Source organism: Myotis nattereri, assembly GCF_964212035.1.
Source record: "Myotis nattereri genome assembly, chromosome: 6".
NCBI classification, from domain to species: Eukaryota; Metazoa; Chordata; class Mammalia; order Chiroptera; family Vespertilionidae; genus Myotis; species Myotis nattereri.
In genome coordinates this window covers 30,480,384-30,496,152 of record NC_138081.1, presented here as the reverse complement: position 1 = coordinate 30,496,152, position 15,769 = coordinate 30,480,384, and the positions used below count along the sequence as shown (strand labels likewise).

At 35.6% G+C, this 15,769-nt stretch overlaps 1 pseudogene across 1 annotated transcript in view; it reads left to right on the top strand.

Moving 5' to 3' along the window:
- The first annotated feature begins 1,238 nt into the window (after positions 1 to 1,238).
- Positions 1,239 to 15,769, top strand: part of LOC308521606 (small ribosomal subunit protein eS6-like) — a 28,448-nt pseudogene continuing 13,917 nt past the window's right edge. Inside the window, exon 1 of the transcript in view lies at positions 1,239 to 1,408. The product of the transcript in view is annotated as a small ribosomal subunit protein eS6-like (transcript). The remainder of the gene's footprint in view (positions 1,409 to 15,769) is intronic.

The following is a 15,769-nucleotide window of genomic DNA, read 5'->3' as shown; positions in this document are numbered from 1 at the left end:
ATTATCCCCTCACCCTTAGTTTTAAAATTACTGATAAAACATGAGCAGTTAGGAACTTGATTCCTGGACATTTTTCTCTGAGCCAGGCACTTTGGAACTATATTTGTGCATATATGCTATACATTTTGGTGAATGAATAATATAATTTAAATACATTCTAAATCACTACTATCCAAATGCATTTCTTATGCTTGAAAAACTGACAGCTGAGCAATGATTTTGTTCTGATGAACAATTTTATGTTGTTTGCTCTTCATTTTTTAAAATATGAATTCCCTTGTGTCATGCCTTATATTTTTTATATCCAAATATGTGTGTACATTTCACCCAGTGACAACGACTTTATCTAGTTACATATTTTAATTTATATACATATATACACATATATACATATATATATATATATATATATATAATTGACTTCTGAGAGAAAGAGAGAGAGAGAGAGAGAGAGAGAGAGAGAGAGAGAGAGAGAGAGATGAAAATATCAATGATGAGAGAGAATCGTTGATCCACTGCCTCCTGCATGCCTCCTACCAGGGATCAAGCCCACAACCCAGGTATTTCCTTGACCAGAATCAAACCATGACCTCCTGGTTCATAGGGTGATGCTCAACCACTGAGTCATGCTGATTAGGCCTTAGTTACATTTTATGAGTAAAAATTAAGACTTAGTTTCAGATCTAAGGTGCTATTCTTAAGATTAAAGGCTTATTATAATTTTCTTTTTTCATTATGTACTTGTTTTGAAAATAGCAACAAATCCATCAAGCTAAGCTTATAGTGATAACAACTTCTAGGGTACCAGGAAAAAAAATACAGGGAGCATCAAATCATTAATAATGTACTTTCTTAATTGCGATGTATTCAGAGAATATTGTTAAGTAGGAATTGAAAGTATGAAGAAACAAAATGGTAGCTATTTTAAAAAATACTGTCACTTGACATTGCTGCCTGCTAGTTCTTTGTTAGATGAAGCATATAAATCATAAATAAACATTTCTTTCTTAAATCTTAATGTAGAAAGAGAGAGAGAATCACATTGATAATATGAAAGAGAATTGTGAGACTTTACCTAGAGGCTGAATTGAATGCATTTATACAGAAATATGCCAAGTCATTGACAGTCGTCTGCAGGATCTGTTCATTATGTAAGCACTGACTCTGATTCTTTCCTTTGAGGCCCACAATGTGAATATGGGCCTTGTGGGGATAGTAATCCTTGTGAGAATGGAGCCATGTGCAGAGAGAATATGGGTCTGGAAATGTTTCCCCGAGGGTACCAGCGCCAGTGTGGGAAAGGCGTTGCTGGTCCACGTTGTGAGATGAATGTCAACCAATGCAGCTCCAGCCCATGCCTGGATGGATATCGCTATGACAGCGCGTTCACTCAGCCACAGCCATCCTCGTAGTGCAGTGCAACGTAGAATCTGACAAAGTAATGGAATAGCTCAGGATGAAACCAGGATTAGTTGCTGACTTTACCCTGCCTTGAATGAGCAAAGTCAATGCCAATTATTTTCACAGAACAGTCCCACCTCTGACAAATTCATTTATATTTTGTGAGTCATACAGTAGCAAATGAACAATGTTAATGAAATGTGACTTCTGTGTTCAGATATCAGAATTAACCTTTTTTCACCTTTTTTTAATGTTAGATTGTTAAAGTGTTTATCTGTAGGTAGAGAAAAAAGCAGATTACAATGATTTAAAATAACTCATTATTTTAGCCCATCTATTATGCAAACACACTTCTTCTTACTGAGATATATGTTCCTGAAAAATATAAATTTATAGAGAAATAAAAGAAGAAGGCAAAAGGAAAATAAGGGAAAATAAAAGGAAGGTAAGAGAAAAAGAGGAGGAGGGAAGAGAAAGCTGAATATTGGATAATGGATTTTATTTTTTTAGACACAGGAAAAACAGGGCATGAAATAGCCCTGTGCCCTGGGTATGGTTAAGAGGATTAAGAGATATGGAGTGGGGAAAAGGAGATAGGAAGAGAGAGAGAGAGAGAGAGAGAGAGAGAGAGAGAGAGAGAGAGAGAGAGAGAAACCTCTGTGCATCTTATTTAGCTTTATTTTACCTCCTTTCAAATATATTTCTACATAATCTTTCAGTAAATAGATAAATTGTTAAAATAATGTGATGTGTGAAAAAGCACATTGTGCTAGCAAGTCATTTGGAAAGTCTATCATTTAACCAAAATTATGCATTCTTTTATTTAAACCAGTGTTTTCCAATGCATGTCCTTAAAGAACATAACAGGATTTTTATACATTGGATGAAACAGCCCAGGTATCAAACAATAGGTAGTGTGTATGTATGTGTGTATGGAGGGGCGGACAGGTGGAAGGACTAGCAAGCTGGAATTTCTACATAGATATTAAAATGGAATATTTTTTTCTAATACTATGCTAGCTGAGCAAAGCATAATTTTATGCTCTGGGCCATTTGTTTGTTACTGTTAATTTGAACCAACTTTTTCCCCCCCCAGAATTCAGCACTTTAAATATTGTGCTTTTAAATTTGTAAAATTCTCAAATTACCTTGAAATAAGTCACAGTTATCTTATTTCTGAGCTTAAACCCACAAATGTTTGGTGATGCTGGTGCTCACTATAAAATAAGGAAACAAAAAGTATGCCTAAGGGAGAGGTTAGCAACGCTTTTAGATCTAGGCAGCCCTAGTATAATGGTTATATATGAACACTTCAGATGTATTCTGCATGAAGAAGGTTTATATACAGGTGTGGGCAAAAGTAGCTTTACATTAGTTCGTATGAAAATAATATAATAGTTAATAAATAATACAATAATTAATAAATAATAATATAAGAATAAACTGTTTCATGCACTCATAACTGTAAAATCTACTTTTATTAGGCCCCCATACATATTACAAGTCATAATTCTTTATGTGATAAGAAAATACAATTTCCAAATATGCTATTTAATAGTGAAGTGCTCCCTAGTATATGTTTGAAATTCATACATAATACATCATGGAAAATGTGAATTCTGGAGACCTGAAATATTGTTGTATTTCAAAATATGATTGTTCACAGTATATTTTGGACCAAACCCAAGGAAATTAGCTACAATAGAACCAAAATATGTATTAAAAATTCATTTATTCATGTAAACTGATAGCATAAATCTAAGGCACTGTATTGTTAATACTTCCTCAAAAATAAAATAGTTCGGGAGGCCAAACTTTCTGATTTCAAGTTAATAGTATTTATTACATGACAGTATATAAGAAACATTTATCCATATGTATATTGACTTTGTAAATTTCAGACATGGTATGGTTTTTCAGAAGATTTGTTAAAATACTTACCTCTGTATTTTCAACACAGTTTTATCATGTCAGGAACTTTGAATCAGTTCATATAATGGATTATGTGTAATGTATAATTAAGTAGAAAATGAATAATGTAATAATGACTTATAGATGGCTTATCTGATGAAAATTAAAATTAGTAGTATGGGGTAAACAAAGGCTACTATTAACATAGTGATTGTATTTTCTGAGAAAGACAACAGGAAAATAAGGCAATATGCTTTAATAATATGTTCTAATAGATTTGAAAAAAAAACAGTGTTTTTGTTTGTTTTAAATTTTAAGCAAAGTTATGGTTGCTTGTTTGCTTGTTTATTTTCTTTATGGTAATAAGATCAAATCCTCAGGGTCTTATTTGGAACATAGTTTATTTCTTAGCTTCTTAGCTCGTAAGGTTTTAATATTAAAAAAGCATATTTGTTGATAATAAAAACACGCCTTATTTTTTTAGAAACCAATCTCTGTCTTTCAGACCATTTGTTAATTCAAAGTTATTCTTTGTTGTCATTTATTGTAAAGTAATTCATCATTTATCTACGTAGAGAATGTCTATATCTGCACTAAGATTTCATTTGACTCTAGTTATTTGTTATGTGTCAGTTTGCATCAATATATGAACTTGAACTATAGTCATAAACTCTTTTAAAAATATTATTATGAGTGATGTGATTCCATAATGTCTTCATGACATATTGTATAACACTTGGTTTTAATTTGTTGTCGTACATAATGCCTTTATAACATATAAAGATGCGCCAAATAACTGTTATCTCATTAATTTATGTACAACTATATATGCATATCAATTGATCATTTATATTAAATGAGACATTGAAAACTAGGATGCTGGGTGAAAAAAGTAAAGTAAGACAAATAAAATTCTGTCTAAAGAGCTGCCATATTTTGTGTCTCCCCTGTCTCTTGTTGAGGGCTGTCGGCTGGCTTGTTCTCCTTAGGGGACCCAGTTACATGTTCTACACAGAAGGATGGCTGCAGAAATCTAGAAACCAGCCAAGTACCTCACATTACATTAAAAATGCTTTTGCCAGCCAGGATCTAAGCATTTAATGAGAGTAATAGCAGGTACTTACACAGAGGCAGAGTGTCAGTGGAGAATACGTGGTAAGTCTCAGGGATAATGAGGAACCCAGGGATTTATAGAAGCAGCTATAAATCCCCGCTTTCTCCAACTGCAATTCATGATGTCGCCATTTCCTTGAGACAGTCCTTTTTCCACCATTAATGATAAAATAGAGACCATGTTCTGATCATGACTTTTAAAAGATTATGATGAAATGTGAAAGCTCTTTTGAACAAAGGCTTAGATAGTTCGAAATCAACTTTCAGATCTCTGTGCACTTTTATGTACCTTGTTGTACCAAGAGCTTTGTTAAGCAGTTAACTTCTGGTTTATTAAACCTAAGACAATCTGAGAAAAGTTAATTGATACAAAAGTAACCTGTTGACCACAGGTATTCTTACTGACAAAACGAGAAAGAAACTAAACTGGATATTTCCATTGTTACTTTGCAAATCATCACCAAATGTTTATTATTCTTATTTGTGATTATTCTTATTTTAAATAATTTAAGTTAAATAGAACTGAGCTATAATGTTTTTTAGAAAATATTTCAGAGAACTATGTAGAGTATTACATATAAGAATTCACAATTTGGGGTTTAAAGTGAAACACATTTAGATGAGCACAACATTCTTTAGAGCATTTAGTATTACCTACACGGTGATGAAAGGAATGTAATGAGTTTTCTCTCTTCTGCTGTTTTCAGTGCTTGCTGGCTTCTGCTTCTGCAACCCTGGCTACAAGGGCCTGAGGTGTGAGCAGGACACGGATGACTGCATCCTGAATGCCCATGAGCACAACTCTACCTGCAAAGATCTGCATCTTGTTAGTATCCATGAATATTATTGATATATTCTATTACGTGGTCACATCAATTAACCCTACGTATATAGTTAACTTTGGCCTCTGGGGCATGTTGGTACATATGAGTACTTATTAAGATTAGAAAAACAGAAACTTGAGCAATATTTTTTTTCACTCAATGGTAGTAAAAAAATGTTCTAGTCACCACTATATACAGGTTGATGTGATATTACAAAACAAACTGCTCACTCTGCTCTCACAATTCTTGGTGATACTGAATTTGTGTAAAATTTCAGAAATTATTCTGAAGAGTGCTGTTAGCCTCGTAGGTACCTACTTTGACCTAACTCGAGGTATTGTATACACACACATAATACGTAGCCTTGAATTTTATTTTGATTTCCACCTGGCGTTGTATACTTCCATCATTTTCTGCCTTCTCCTGTGTCAGGGCTGCCCCTTCAGTACATATCCATTTGTCACAGCCTTTGTCAGAAGCATGTGCCATTCGGCCTTAAACGAACTGACACAGTTGGCAAATCAATGGGATCCCCTCTGGCTGGTCATTTTTCAGAAAGCCTGACATAAAAACATCTACTCAAGGTGGATTCACTCACTGGCTTCAGAGAATAAATGACAGACAGCATAGGTTAATGCTGCAATAGTGGTATAGGCTTACGGTTTATTCTTTAGCAACAGAGCTGATTTTCACAAGAGGACCACACTAGCTAAGCTTAGGGGAAAAATGCTTTGAAGAACAGACTTGTTTTCAGACCACCAGTATACCTATACCGACATTGTTTGTTTTTACAATGAGAGGATCATTTGTGACAAATTTTGTCTTTCCCATAAGGAAGGCAGCTGCCTAAATGAAGAGTTATAACTAGTGTTTGGATGGCTGTGTCCGGAAACAGGATGGTCCATCAGCTATCCAACCACCCTTGAGGTTTGTGTAGTGGCCCTGATGCTATGTCTTAATTCATGCCAGATGCTTCGTGTAAGGTGGCTGTGCTAATCTCATCCACTTGCAAGGATTCCTGTAGGAATGGGTATGGGACCTGATGCTGGTTTCTGTCTTAAGAGTGAAGTTCTTTCTGGGGAAAGCAAAAAGGATTTAAGTTAAAGGTAGTGACCTGTCCTAGACCTTCAAACATCTGGAATTATACATATACTTGATGCTACCATTGTCAGACCCCAAGAATGGGAGTGAGGTGCTGCTTAATAATGAGTGACTCTGAAGGTAACAGAGGCAAGAAGGAGAAGAAACCTGACTTGATCAATTGTTGAACTGATGAAGCCCCTCCCCACACCAGGTGCCTACCCAATCTCCGAATCTAATTATGAGATCACTTATGTCCTATTTTTAAATATGGCTTGAATTAGAGTCCCTTTTACTTGCAGGTAAATCATCTAATTTCCATAATGTGATTAAACTTTATTTTAGTCTATGCTTTCAGCTATAACTTCAGCAATAATAGGAGTTTATTATAGTAAAAAGAGCTTTATACCCATAATCATAATATTCAACTTCTAGTCCTGACCTTGCCACGACTTCTCTTTGTGACACCATGCCAATCATTTGAAAAGTCAGGGACTGCAACTTTAGAAACCGTATTGTACCAAATAATAAAGCTTCCAAGTACAGCATCCTCTCATTTATACATTTTATAAATTGGCAGTAAGAAGTTATTCAGACTAGCTTGGACTAGTATTAGTTTGCAATCTTGCTTCAATGTATAACTAGAGACCCAGTGCACAAAATTTTTGCACTTCTAGGGTCCCTAGTGGCCTTCGGCTGCTGGCCAGGTACTCCCTTCCTTCCTCCGGCTGGCCCTGCCCCCTTGTCAAACTCCCGGATGACCTCCTGGTTGAGGGGACAATTTGCATACTATGCTTTTATTATATAGGTTAATAATTTAAAAAATAAGAATTAAAAAATGATAGAACTCATAGAAACAGAGTATAGATCGGCAGTTACCAGCAGCTGGGGTTTGGGGGGAATAGGGAGATGCTGATCAAAAGGTACAGGCCTTCAGTTATAAGATGAATAACTTCCGGGAATCTAATGTATCGTATAGTAACTATACTTAGTAATAGTCTATTGTATACTTGAAATTTGCTAAGAGAGTAGATGTTAAGTATTCTTATGAAACACACAAAAATAATTATGTGAGATGATTGGTATATTAATTAATCTTATTAATTCTTAATTATTTAATTAAATCATTTAATAATGTATCTATATATATGAAATCATCACTCTGAACACTTTGTCAACTATACCTCCATAAAGCTGGGGTAGAAAGAATAAAGAAACAAATCAGAAAGCAACAGGGTTGAAAATGAAATAAAATCCTCTAAATAGTGTTTACCAACTAGACTGTTATATTTTGATTAAATTGATTATTGAAATTACATAATTCTAACCATAATTCATATATCAATTAGAAGACAAAATATTATTGATTTGATAATATTCTTCCAAGAGGAGATGTGATGGGAACAATAGATTGTTTAAATTTTTTTAAATGTTCAAAGGATTTGATAGCTTTTAGATACTGTATCTGAGGCTCAAACATGACCTTGAGATTTGATGATTGACGAGGAGGCAGAATACTCATGGTTAGGGTTTATTACAGTGAAAAGTTATAGATTAAAGGTAGCAAAAGGAAAGACGCACATGGTGAAGCCATGGGGAAAGCAGGCACAGGCTTCAGGTGCCTTCTCCTAGAGGACATGTGTGTGTGAAGCACTTTCCTCTCTCAGACAGGATGTGTGACAAGCCCACTGAGGTGTTGCCAATCAGGAAACTCACTGAAGCCTTGATGCCCAGGGTGTTTATCCGGGTCATTCACAAGGCACAGATTTTAGCTAATCCGGCTTCAGCTCCTGGAGCGTTCCAATGGATACAACATAGTCCAAAGCCCAATTTTAAAAGCAAGTCTTCCTTATAAATCACATCATTAGCATAAGCTATTTGGCACAGCCCAGCTTGTCAGGGATCAAGCACACTGTTACAGGCAGGACGTTCCAAGGCTCAGAGGTTATCTTCCAAAAAGCCAGTCAGAGCCCACCATTCCTTGGGAATATGTAGGGTTTGAGCACTCAAGCCGTTCTAAGTTAACCGTTGCATCAATGTCATGATAAATATTGCATTTTTCATAGAAATACTAGTGAATGGTACATAATTGGACAAATAATACACTCCATAATAATAAATTGAAACACAAAATCATTTCGAAGACACTAAGCCAGGCAGGAAGAAATAAAAAATGATAATTTTGAAATAAAGCAAGGCCCAATTTGAGTTTCATATTTACTTTCATCAACTTATTAGTAAAATATTAACCATGAAACGCTGAAGGCTTTGAAGGGGAAGAGAAAAGAAAGGCATGGGGTGTGATGTTTCTGAAAAAAAAATATTTAGTTGTCGAGTAACAATCCCTCCACATTCTGCGTGGAGTAGGGTTCGGTATCTGAAAGAGGAGTCACACAACAAATGAGAGAAAAAGACACGAGATAATTTTGCAATATTGGGGGACCAGGCGGGCAAGTCCCAAAGAACTCCACTGATGCTCAGGCCGCTCCAATCTTTTATTGATCTGGAGTAGCCCTTAGGGTAAGGAGGTTTCAATGACACACAGATCAGCAGACAATTTCCAGGAATAGACAAAGTATCTGGTTAGCTCATCAATAGATGATTTCCAGGAATAGGCAGAGTATCTGATCAACAATAATCAACAAGGATCTACATAAGTATCTAAGGAATTAAGTGAACTAAGGTGGGGATGATGCTTCAACTATTATTACCTAAATTAACTGGGTGGTTCCTAGATTAACTGGGTGGTGCGCAGTCCTGACCTTTGCTAGGACTTCAAAGGTTACTAGCTTTTGGGGGTCTGTCTAAACTCAGCTAGTGAAGCCAATTAATGGACTCCGGCACTTAGTAATTGTGATAAACAGAAAAATGATTTTGCTTAATCTATAAGGCACCCCCATTTGGCTACAGAAGTTAGCAGTCTGCTTTTTGTATGGATCCTAATCTCGAAACCAATCCAGGTAATATCACAGATGTGAGGTTTGCTTCTTCTTTGAACTTGGTGCATTGTAGCTTTAAATGAACATTTTCACTTTTGCAGAATTTTCTTACGAGTATATGTGGCACCATGAATGTGAGCTTAAATAAAACATCGGAAGACTTTGAAACCAGGATAAGTATTTTGTAACAGTGAGCCAGTTTTCTTCTTTTCCTTTTTTTATGGTTCAGTAAGCCTCAGAAAACAATGGGATAAAACCAGAAAAAATGTAATGCTTAGCATATAATGAGATGCAATGTTAAGAATGGGTAGAATAAGATTTATTCCTCCATGTAACTACTTAGGCATATTTGAGAATAACTGTTTCTTTGTGATTATTTAAATATGTATGATCAAATTATTCTAGTATTTTCCCTTTCATTTTACTTTCATTTTCCTCTGTATCTTACATGAATAATGAATGCTTAATTTTGATAACAGCAGGAGAAACTAAGAGTGCCCTAGAACTAACATGTGGAAAGAACAAAGTTTTTATTCACATACAACTATGTTAAAATGTATACATTGTATATATACTAGTATACTAGAGTTATAAATTTTCTCCTAGCATTCAGGAGCAAAAGCAGAACTGAATTGATATGTTTTATAGTGGAAAAAAAAAAAAAAACCCACAATAAAACTGCCTTTACCTTCACCTTCACCACCAGATGGCTGAAAAATCCAAGTGAGTCTTTAGAGAGTTGCCTGTTGCCTCCCTTTGGGGTTGTAGAGTAAAAGCTGGGTGTGGCTGGAGCCAGGATTATGAGGCAGCAGCCCTTGCTCCGTAGTTCATCTTGGCTGCTACAGAAATGCCTGTTGTGTCATCTCCATGACCCTTTCGGAGACAGGTTAATCTGCCAAGTGATTCCAACCCTTTTCATACCAAAATTGGCTCCCAGGATCTTCTCTACATCCCTCTGGTTCCCGGTGCTTAGCTAATTAGTGGTCAGGTCCCAATTGTCCCTTCTGCATGGGTAATTAGAAACCTGAGGTTCTGCTCCCCCTCTCTGATTACTAACCTTTCATCAGTGAGGATTCAGTCCAACTGTTCTGTGTCTGAATACAAAAGCCTTCATTTGTTCCTGCTCTCACCCACTTCATGAAGATTTGCTTAATCTCATTTGCTGGAAATTAACACGGAGACTGACTCTGTCAGAATTTGGGAGCTTCGGAATTCTCAAAACACACAGAATTGTCCAAATACTCTTCGATGGAAAAATGAAATTTCATTTTGGTAGCAAAAGAAGATGGTAGTGAATTTTATTCTCAATAATTTCTCAGTTACATAGGAACATGACAACATGTGTCAAGCCTCAAATGTCTTAGCACTTATAAAATTTTTACTATGGCTATGTTGTATACAAAGATTGCTTTTATATCATAGGCCCTATAGAATACCATCTGAAATAGTTAACCTCAAAAAATCAATTTTTTCTTATTCATTGTGTAACTTGGTTAGGTTACATAAGTCTTATAAGTCTTATAAGTTTTGTTAACGTAGTAAAATAGTAGAGAGGTCATTAGAGATCCTCTGTCTTTGACATGGATTTGTTCTATGACTTATTATAATTGGGAGCTTATATTATTATTGGGAGCTTAAAATGAAGAAGCATTAGAATATTCACTCAAATTCATTATCTTTGGCACTATTTTATTAATTTAAGGATAGCTTTTCATTTTATACATAAATATATATTTCAAAATATACAAAATATACATAAGTATTTTTTTTTCTTTTAGTTATCAGTTCATTTTAATAAAATGAAAGAATTAAGCTCAAGTGTTCTTAACTAGGGGTTTATCTTTGAAAATACACATGCTTAAAATTCGGATTCAGTAGATGGATACAGATACCTGGGTAGTATATAACTCCTTGCAATTTTGATGTGTATTTCTATTTGAGAATCACTGAACTAGGTATCTGATGGCATTTTCTAGCTCTGAACTTATGTGATATTGGGGAAGAAGCACAGAGGTTTCTATTTCATATGTACTGATTCCTTGCAATTTATCACTTTAAAAGAGAAATAAAAGAAGGTCTGAAAAACTGAGTGATTTATCCCTTGAGTGTTTAGCAGCATATTTCATTGCATCTTCTATTTAAAGGCACTATTCTCTTTTGGATTTTTCCATCTGTTTCAGTGCTTTTGTTTTTAACACAAAGAAAATAAATCTAAGTTTTTCATTCCAATCTTTTGTGATTGGGAGATAATAATACAGTTTTTTTTCTCACTTATAATAATAACTTAGTGAACTCTTACTCTTTATGTATTGACATTTGCTAATCAGAAAATCTATGCATGAAATTATAGATTTTCACAGAGGCTGAGTATAATGGTTCATATCATTTTGAGAGTATTAAAAAATAATCAATGACTGATTGATTATAATGATATCCCCAAGGTTCAATGAAATCTTTTGATTAAACTGATTAGTTGCAACATCTTAAGTACTGAGAGTATAGCCATAAATTTAATCTTAACCTTGATGTATTAGCTAATAACAAAACCCAGTTAACAAAGACACTGTGTGAATTAGGTAAAACAAAATGATTCATTTGGTACTGTCCATTCTAAAAAGCCTACTTTTGTCTATGTAAAATAAAATGTATCTAAATATTTTTATTACCCAGATCTCTACCTGTTGTTACACAGATCCTTACTTTAAAAATTTATTAAAAATAATGTAACATTACATTTATGAAAGTGGTTCATGTTAATGGGTGTCAGTTTCCTATCCTTTCTACAATATAGTAGATTATATATTTGTTTTTCTTATATAACCCATGACTAATATAGAATTTTAGTTCATTGATCATATGGTTTGTTTTAAATATAATCTCAATTGTTTATTTGATCACAGTTCATTTGTCTTTAAGTACCATCGGTTTCCTCGCCACTGATCTTGTTTTCAATCTGTCAGCCTTGATACAAATAATCAAAAATGTTTTAATTTTATGCCAAGCAAAAGTAGAAAGAAACTGATAAAAGATTTGTTGAGCCACCTGAGTAAAGAAATACATGGGCTTTAGTACTTTGACTTGTGAAATCTATTTTTGAAGCTCAGACATATTTTTTTCTTTTTCTTATTCCAAGATTCATTATAGAGAAGTGAGATTTACAGTTAAATTTTGAGCTTTAAGAAATCTATGGAACAGAATTGAATTTCATAAATATTGTGTGTGAAAATAACAGATTGGTGAAAGGAATTTTATTTTCAGACTCTCTAATAAAAATGGACAGTTCCCAGAAATCACCCAGATTAAAAATTATTTAGAATTTATTGAAAACCATTTCCATTGCCAATATTAGCCAACATACATCAACAAATGGTTTATTTTCAAATAATTATGAGACAAATGTAGCTTTAATTTGTTTCAATACAAACATTATACTTTTAGATTATCATTTGTTTACATATATAACTACAACTAGCATTCAACTCTAGGCTTCACAATTTATTTCTGAGAATTTATTAAATAAGTTAGTGACTTCCAATAAGTTAAGTGACTTGTAATGAAGTATGGTAGCAACCATCAGGTAGAAACTGTAGTTTAACTCTAACCCTGTTGTTTGGCTTAACAATTGCTGGGGTCCAACCCCAGCAGGTCCAGGGGTCCCCAAAGGTGTGGACAGAGTCGGCGAAGAAGGAACGACACAGAGGCAGTGTTCAGTTGATCAGCAGCCTGGCCAGGATCTCTAGCCAAGTTCTGATCAGGATCTCCGGCAAAGTTCTGGTTAGAATCTCCAGCCAGGTTCTGTGACCATGTTCTCTTGCTAGGTTCTCCAGCCAGGTTCTCCAGGTTCTCCAGGCAGGTTCTGTAGCCATGTTCCCTCGCTAGGTTCTCCAGCCAGGTTCTCCAGCCAGGTTCAGTCACCAGGTTCTAGTCAGGTTTTCTTGCCATGTTCTATCCAGGTTCTGTAGCCAGGTTCTGTCTCTAGGTTCTGTGGCCAGTTTCTGTCCAGGATCTTTTGCCATGTTCTCTTGCTAGGTTCTGTTTCTAGGTTCTGTGGCCAGTTTCTGTCCAGGATCTTTTGCCATGTTCTCTTGCTAGGTTCTGTTTCTAGGTTCTGTGGCCAGTTTCTGTCCAGGATCTTTTGCCATGTTCTCTCCAGCGAAGTTCTTCTGTCTCTAGGTTCTGTGTAGGTTCTGTGTCTAGGTTCTGTGTCCTGTTGTCTTGTTACATCTGTATTTATACCCGTTGATTCCAATCCTATTAATCTCTATTCCAAACGTTAGGGTGTTTCTTATCTCCATTCCAGGGAGTAGAGATTATGTAGTTTAAGCATGATTGTTCGTAGTTAAAGTGATTAATTACCCGCCTGGCACTTAGTTAAGGGGTTTTATTCCCTCCCTAACTTCAGGGGAAAATCTCTACCTGGGGAAACAACCTTTCTCAGAGAGGTGACCTTGGTTAAAACACATAGTGCCAAGAAGGTGAGCAAACATATTAAGAACAGTATGCCATATATGCCAGGTCCTTTGAAACAGCAAGGATGGACCGGCTCCCGGCAAACAATAGAAAAGTTACTTTGATTTTCTGAATTGTATAAATCATCCCATTCGATTGAATGACTACCCCATTGATTGTTATCTTACTGGTTTTAGAAAGCACATTCCTCTGTACCTGGAAACCAGGACAGCACAATTATCCCAAGACCTGAGGGTTCCAGATAATGGGTTCCAGTTGACTCAGTGGTCTCGAGACCCGAGGGCTCTAGAAAATGTGTTCCTGTCAACCCAGCGGTCCCTGATAATGTGTTTCTGTCAACTCAGTGATCCAGAGACCCAAAACTGTAATTAACATGCTTAATTCTGCTTCTGTAAACTGCTTTTTTTGTGAACCAGGTTCCTCATTCCAAACCCTGGGATATAATCAATACCTGTGTTTTTTGCCTATATAACCCTGGAACTGTGACCATCTTGTTACTATGAGATTTAGGGAATGGCCCCTCATAGTCCCAGATTGCAATAAATGTGACTCTTTAATTCGACTTCTTGAGGCGTCCTGTGATTCGCGGGGTACATTACAACAGTAATAAGTCATAGAACAAATCTACAGTAATTTTATTGTTTCCTAGAAATCATTCCTTCTACCATTTAGATAGATGCTATTTTTATTGGTTAAGTCCATATAAGATTTTTTTTAAAATGGCTATATTGTGTTCATATATTGCTTTTAAGATAATAAGAGAGAAACACATCTTCCTTCAGAAGAACAGGTGTACTTCCACAGTTTATTAACTAAAAGGAACAGTGGTCAAGTGCCAGGGTTCTTGTTCCAGCATCTAGAAGGGTTCAGCAATCTGGAGAAGGGCTGTGTGTAACTTAATAAAGAGTCCACAGAGGAAGCGTAAGTTTGAAAGGCATTTGAAAGTTTCTTTGAGGAACCTAGCTAAAGAAACTAAGATCTCCTCATCTAGGGACCCCATGCTTTTTATTAACACAAATTGTCCTGAGGCGAGGCAGAGATATACACTTCAAAGGGTCAGGCTTCAATTACAGAGTCCATTATCAGGTTGGAAGAATTAGCCTAAGGTTGTTCAGGTGTTTGGCCAGTAGGAGGCAATAACATGTTGATTAAGATGCCCTGAGCTGTCTGGCAGCAAACAATCATCCTTTTTCAGGTTTGGGGAAATGCCCTTCAGCCACTCCAGATGATTCAGCCCTTGCTGATAGGCTGGAATTGGCTTCAGGCAGTCAAGGAGAGTCAATCCTTTATCTCCATCAATTAAGAATGCCATTATGTTCTAACTATGTCATCCCAACTTCCCATTTGTCTGTGAGGAGTTTACCAATAGTGAAAAGTTTAGGAAATTTTGAGTTAGGCAATGGATATATATTTTTGAACACAAGTATATGTGCAAGTGTGCATGCATGTATGTATGTACATATACAGAAAAGAGAATTTGTCTATTTTCTATAGTCTTTTCCCAATCACCCTGATTTAAACAGAAATTACAAGCTTTCTAAAAATAAAGTTCTGGAGTCCATGTCAATTACTTCAAATTTGATCTTATAAACATTCTATGAATATATACATATCCATTATAGCCAACAGAGAAATAGCTTATTTATGTAAACGATGAACGCCTTTGGTTTGGAATGAGGGAGAGTGTCTTGTGGCGTCATCTTGACTATCTAGGGTGAAATTTTGCAGCCTGCCCTCTCGAACCCAAAGGCCGCACATTCAAAAGGGGCTTTGGAGAGAGACAGCTTTGCCTTCACTAGTGTTACCTCACATAAGTCACTTAATATTTCTAAGCCTCAATCAGTTAATTTTAATAATGGACAAAGTAATAGCAGCTACTTTGCAATACTGTTATGAAGATTCAATGAGATACCACATGTAAAATGCTTAACCTATTGCCTTTCACATATCAATAAATATATACCACGTTTGCTGCTGCTGGTGATGATCATTTAATTGTGGAGAGAGAAGGAGAGAGGAGAGAAGGAGATA